The sequence below is a fragment of the Puma concolor genome, chromosome A1 (assembly GCF_028749965.1).
Source record: "Puma concolor isolate L17-30 chromosome A1, mPumCon1.1.hap2, whole genome shotgun sequence".
Classification (NCBI taxonomy): Eukaryota; Metazoa; Chordata; class Mammalia; order Carnivora; family Felidae; genus Puma; species Puma concolor.
The window spans coordinates 155627449-155634282 of record NC_141667.1 but is presented as its reverse complement, the minus strand read 5'-3'; the positions used below and the strand labels follow the sequence as shown (position 1 = coordinate 155634282).

At 37.2% G+C, this 6834-nt stretch overlaps 1 non-coding gene across 1 annotated transcript; it reads left to right on the top strand.

Moving 5' to 3' along the window:
• The first annotated feature begins 761 nt into the window (after positions 1-761).
• On the top strand, positions 762-868 carry LOC112856942 (U6 spliceosomal RNA). Its single transcript, XR_003223292.1, has one exon. It is a non-coding gene; the product is annotated as a U6 spliceosomal RNA (small nuclear RNA).
• The last annotated feature ends 5966 nt before the right edge of the window (positions 869-6834 follow it).

Below are 6834 nucleotides of genomic sequence, written 5' to 3'. Positions count from 1 at the left end.
GTTTTGAGAGAGAGAGACACAGAGTGTGAGCAGGGGAGGGGCAGAGAGAGAAACACACACACAGAATTGGAAGGAGGCTCCAGGCTCTGAGCTGTCAGCACAGAGCTGGATGCGGGGCTTGAACTCTCAACCTATGAGATCATGACCTGAGCTGAAGTCAGACTAACTGACTGAGCCACCCAGGTGCCCCAATTTACAAATTTTTAATCAAAATATTTTTCATGTTTTTGTAGATAATATATTCTAGAATATAGGACTGAGTTACAGTTTTAGAAATAAAATTATTTCTTTTATTTGTTGACAAAGTATGTATATTTATCTTACTGTTCAAAAACATGCCTTTCTTTAAAATAAATGTTTATCAACTCTTTTTCACACTGATTTTTTTTATTTAAATGGCATATTTTGTGTTTATTTCAATTAAACCATCAGCTGACAATTGTATGAATCCTCAATTGAATTAATACTAATACACATCCAGAATTTTAATATTGGAAGGGACATTGAATTTGAACAGGTTAAACACAGTTATTTTAAACATAAAGTTTTTAAAGCCAAAATAGTTTAAACACATGGAAAAGGTCCTGTAAGTGGCTGGGTACAGTATAGCCTTGGAATTCCAGGTTTCTTAATCATCTCCTGGCAGCAGTGATCAGAGAGCATCTTAAATTGGGCCACAGGATATTTTTTTTTTTCCTGGTTCAGTTTTAGAAGTGTCATGTTAAGCTAAACAGTATTAATGTCAAAAAAATACTAGTTCAGTGCTCGCTTCGGCAGCACATATACTAAAATTGGAATGATACAGAGAAGATTAGCATGGCCCCTGCGCAAGGATGACACGCAAATTCGTGAAGCGTTCCATATTTTTTTATCATGCTACTGGAAGCCAAAAGAAAGCTGGAGTAGCCATCCTTATATCAGACAAACTAGACTTTAAATTAAAGGCTGTCACAAGAGATGAAGAAGGACATTATATAATAGTGACAGGGTCTATCCATCAGGAAGAGCTAACAATTATAAATGTCTATGCGCCGAATACCGGAGCGCCCAAATATATAAAACAATTACTCATAAACATAAGCAACCTTATTGAGAAGAATGTGGTAATTGCAGGGGACTTTAACACCCCACTTACAAAAATGGATAGATCATCTAGACGCACGGTCAATAAAGAAACAAGGGCCCTGAATGAGACATTGGATCAGATGGACTTGACAGATATATTTAGAACTCTGCATCCCAAAGCAACAGAATATACTTTCTTCTCGAGTGCACATGGAACATTGTCCAAGATAGATCATATACTGGGTCACAAAACAGCCCTTCATAAGTTTACAAGAATTGAAATGATACCATGCATACTTTCAGACCACAATGCTATGAAGCTTGAAATCAACCACAGAAAAAAGTCTGGAAAACCTCCAAAAGCATGGAGGTTAAAGAACACCCTACTAACGAATGAGTGGGTCAACCAGGCAATTAGAGAAGAAATTAAAAAATATATGGAAACAAACGAAAATGAAAATACAACAATCCAAATGCTTTGGGACGCAGCAAAGGCAGTCCTGAGAGGAAAATACATTGCAATCCAGGCCTATCTCAAGAAACAAGAAAAATCCCAAATACAAAATCTAACAGCACACCTAAAGGAACTAGAAGCAGAACAGCAAAGGCAGCCTAAACCCAGCAGAAGAAGAGAAATAATAAAGATCAGAGCAGAAATAAACAATATAGAATCTAAAAAAACTGTAGAGCAGATCAACGAAACCAAGAGTTGGTTTTTTGAAAAAATAAACAAAATTGACAAACCTCTAGCCAGGCTTCTCAAAAAGAAAAGGGAGATGACCCAAATAGATAAAATCATGAATGAAAATGGAATTATTACAACCAATCCCTCAGAGATACAAACAATTATCAGGGAATACTATGAAAAAGTATATGCCAACAAATTGGACAACCTGGAAGAAATGGACAAATTCCTGAACACCCACACTCTTCCAAAACTCAATCAGGAGGAAATAGAAAGCTTGAACAGACCCATAACCAGCGAAGAAATTGAATCGGTTATCAAAAATCTCCCAACAAATAAGAGTCCAGGACCAGATGGCTTCCCAGGGGAGTTCTACCAGACGTTTAAAGCAGAGATAATACCTATCCTTCTCCAGCTATTCCAAGAAATAGAAAGGGAAGGAAAACTTCCAGACTCATTCTATGAAGCCAGTATTACTTTGATTCCTAAACCAGACAGAGACCCAGTAAAAAAAGAGAACTACAGGCCAATATCCCTGATGAATATGGATGCAAAAATTCTCAATAAGATACTAGCAAATCGAATTCAACGGCATATAAAAAGAATTATTCACCATGATCAAGTGGGATTCATTCCTGGGATGCAGGGCTGGTTCAACATTCGCAAATCAATCAACGTGATACATCACATTAACAAAAAAAAAGAGAAGAACCATATGATCTTGTCAATCGATGCAGAAAAGGCCTTTGACAAAATCCAGCACCCTTTCTTAATAAAAACTCTTGAGAAAGTCGGGATAGAAGGAACATACTTAAAGATCATAAAAGCCATTTATGAAAAGCCCACAGCTAACATCATCCTCAACGGGGAAAAACTGAGAGCTTTTTCCCTGAGATCAGGAACACGACAGGGATGCCCACTCTCACCGCTGTTGTTTAACATAGTGCTGGAAGTTCTAGCATCAGCAATCAGACAACAAAAGGAAATCAAAGGCGTCAAAATTGGCAAAGATGAAGTCAAGCTTTCGCTCTTTGCAGATGACATGATATTATACATGGAAAATCCGATAGACTCCACCAAAAGTCTGCTAGAACTGATACATGAATTCAGCAAAGTTGCAGGATACAAAATCAATGTACAGAAATCAGTTGCATTCTTATACACTAACAATGAAGCAACAGAAAGACAAATAAAGAAACTGATCCCATTCACAATTGCACCAAGAAGCATAAAATACCTAGGAATAAATCTAACCAAAGATGTAAAGGATCTGTATGCTGAAAACTATAGAAAGCTTATGAAGGTAATTGAAGAAGATTTAAAGAAATGGAAAGACATTCCCTGCTCATGGATTGGAAGAATAAATATTATCAAAATGTCAATACTACCCAAAGCTATCTACACATTCAATGCAATCCCAATCAAAATTTCACCAGCATTCTTCTCGAAACGAGAACAAGCAATCCTAAAATTCATATGGAACCACAAAAGGCCCCGAATAGCCAAAGTAATTTTGAAGAAGAAGACCAAAGCAGGAGGCATCACAATCCCAGACTTTAGCCTCTACTACAAAGCTGTCATCATCAAGACAGCATGGTATTGGCACAAAAACAGACACATAGACCAATGGAATAGAATAGAAACCCCAGAACTAGACCCACAAACGTATGGCCAACTCATCTTTGACAAAGCAGGAAAGAACATCCAGTGGAAAAAAGACAGTCTCTTTAACAAATGGTGCTGGGAGAACTGGACAGCAACATGCAGAAGGTTGAAACTAGACCACTTTCTCACACCATTCACAAAAATAAACTCAAATTGGATACAGGACCTGAATGTGAGACAGGAAACCATCAAAACCTTAGAGGAGAAAGCAGGAAAAGACCTCTCTGACCTCAGCCGTAGCAATCTCTTACTCGACACATCCCCAAAGGCAAGGGAATTAAAAGCAAAAGTGAATTACTGGGACCTTATGAAGATAAAAAGCTTCTGCACAGCAAAGGAAACAACCAACAAAACGAAAAGGCAACCAACGGAATGGGAAAAGATATTTGCAAATGACATATCGGACAAAGGGCTAGTATCCAAAATCTATAAAGAGCTCACCAAACTCCACACCTGAAAAGCAAATAACCCAGTGAAGAAATGGGCAGAAAACATGAATAGACACTTCTCTAAAGAAGACATCCGGATGGGCAACAGGCACATGAAAAGATGTTCCGCGTCGCTCCTTATCAGGGAAATACAAATCAAAACCACACTCAGATATCACCTCACGCCAGTCAGAGTGGCCAAAATGAACAAATCAGGAGACTATAGATGCTGGAGAGGATGTGGAGAAACGGGAACCCTCTTGCACTGTTGGTGGGAATGCAAATTGGTGCAGCCGCTCTGGAAAGCAGTGTGGAGGTTCCTCAGAAAATTAAAAATAGACCTACCCTATGACCCAGCAATAGCACTGCTAGGAATTTATCCAAGGGACACAGGAGTACTGATGCATAGGGGCACTTGTACCCCAATGTTCATAGCAGCACTCTCAACAATAGCCAAATTATGGAAAGAGCCTAAATGTCCATCAACTGATGAATGGATAAAGAAATTGTGGTTTATATACACAATGGAGTACTACGTGGCAATGAGAAAGAATGAAATATGGCCTTTTGTAGCAACGTGGATGGAACTGGAGAGTGTGATGCTAAGTGAAATAAGCCATACAGAGAAAGACAGATACCATATGGTTTCACTCTTATGTGGATCCTGAGAAACTTAAGAGAAACCCATGGGGGAGGGGAACAAAAAAAAAAAAAAAGAGAGGTTAGAATGGGAGAGAGCCAAAGCATAAGAGATTGTTGAGAACTGAGAACAAACTAAGGGTTGATGGGGGGTGGGAGGGAGGAGAGGGTGGGTGATGGGTACTGAAGAGGGCACCTTTTGGGATGAGCACTGGGTGTTGTATGGAAACCAGTTTGACAATAAATTTCATATATAAATAAAAATAAAATAAAATAAAATAAAAAAAAATACTAGTTCAATTGGTCCTAGTTTAAGATAGTGTTGTAGGAAGATCTAAACTCACGCTTCAAGGATACATCAGTCTACAGCTATTATGGAAGAATATTGTCTGGGAATACATAACTGAGCAACTCCTACACCTTAAGTGAATAAGGTAAATACTCACATTGAAGTAAATAGGGGAGGCTGAGACATGATTTCAGCATAAAACCCACACTTAGCATAGCAACCCATAATTGGGAGGGAACTCAAAATGCTGAACTTCTGCCTTATGAGCAAAGGATTTGAACCCCACATCTGGCAATCCACCTATTAAAACATACACCTGGATGAAAAGCCCTCAAAACTTCTAGATTTGGAAGCCAATGGGTCTTGCATCCATAAGACTCATAGCCTACAGCAAACTGAGAAACAGTTTCCAAATGGTTTACAAGGATCCTTTAAAATGGAAATCAAAAGAATATTGTGGCAAGGTGTTATATTCATATGAAAAAAACAAACCTTTAGAAAATACTCTAATGAGAGCCAAAAAAGGGGTCATGATAAAAGGGTCAGTGTAACAAAACAATATGACACTTATAAATATTTATGCACCCAATATAGGACTACCAAATATATAAAGACAATATTAAGAAACCTTAACAAACCTAAAGAGACAAATATACAGCAATACAATAATAGTAAGGGAATCAATACCCCAAATTCATCAATGAATAAGTCATCCAGACCAAAAAATCAGTAAAGAACCAATACCCTTCTATGACACTTTAGAAAAAATGGACTTAACACATACACAGAACATTCCCTGCAAAAGCAATAGAATACAGAATCTACTCAAGTCCACTTGGGAAATTCTCCAAAATATATCATATGTCATAAGTCTTAGTGAATTTGAGAAGCTCTGAATCATATCAAGCATCTTTTCAAACAACAAAGGTATGAAAATAGAAATCAGTTACAAGAAGAAAACCCAAACATTTACAAATATGTGGAGATTAAACATGTTACTGAAAAACTAATTGTTCAAAAAATAAATCTAAATGGAAATAAGAAAAAATACTGTGAGGCAATGGAAATACAGTATACCAAAACATAGGGGCTGTAGCAAGAGAAATACTAAGAGGGAATTTAATAGCAATAACTGCCTTATAGAAACAACAACAACAACAACAACAAACTGGAATAACCTCAAAGATCCTAAGTTCACACTCAAGGAACTAAAAAAAAAAAAAAAATCAAAATGTGTAGTAAGAAGAAAATAACAAAGATCAAAGTAGAAATAAATAAAATGCAGACTAAAAATACAATAGAAAAGATGAATAAAATTAAGATGTGGTTCTTTTTTTTTTTAACGTTTATTTATTTTTGAGACAGAGAGAGACAGAGCATGAACAGGGGAGGGGTAGAGAGAGAGGGAGACACAGAATCAGAAGCAGGCTCCAGGCTCTGAGCCATCAGCCCAGAGCCCGACGCGGGGCTCGAACGCGAGATCGTGACCTGGGCTGAAGTCGGACATCTAACAGACTGAGCCACCCAGGCGCCCCAAAATGTGGTTCTTTGAAAAGACAATCAAAGTTGAGAAATCTTTAGCTAGTCTCCCTAAGAAAAAAAGAGGATTCAAATGAATAAAATTAGAAATGAAGAGGTAGATGTTATATCTGATATCAAAGAGATACAAAGGACAATAAGAGCTAATATGAACAATTATGTGTTAACAAGTTGGACCATATAGAAGAAACTGATTAAGTTTTAGAAACATACAGTCTACAGAGACCAAATCATAAATAAGTAAAAAAAAAAAAAAAAATCTTACCCATAGATTACCAGTAAGGAGGTTAAATCTGTAATAAAAGCACAGCAAACAAAAGTGTAGGACAGATGGCTTCCTTGGTGAATTCTTCCAAAAATTAAAGGATTAATACCAATCCTTCTCAAACTCCTCCAAAAACAGAAATGATGGGAGTACTTCTACACTCATTTTATGAGAACAGCGTTACCCTTATCCTGAAACTATACAAGGATGCCAAAACAAGACATAAAATAAAATTGGAAGCCAAAATCTGTGATAAATC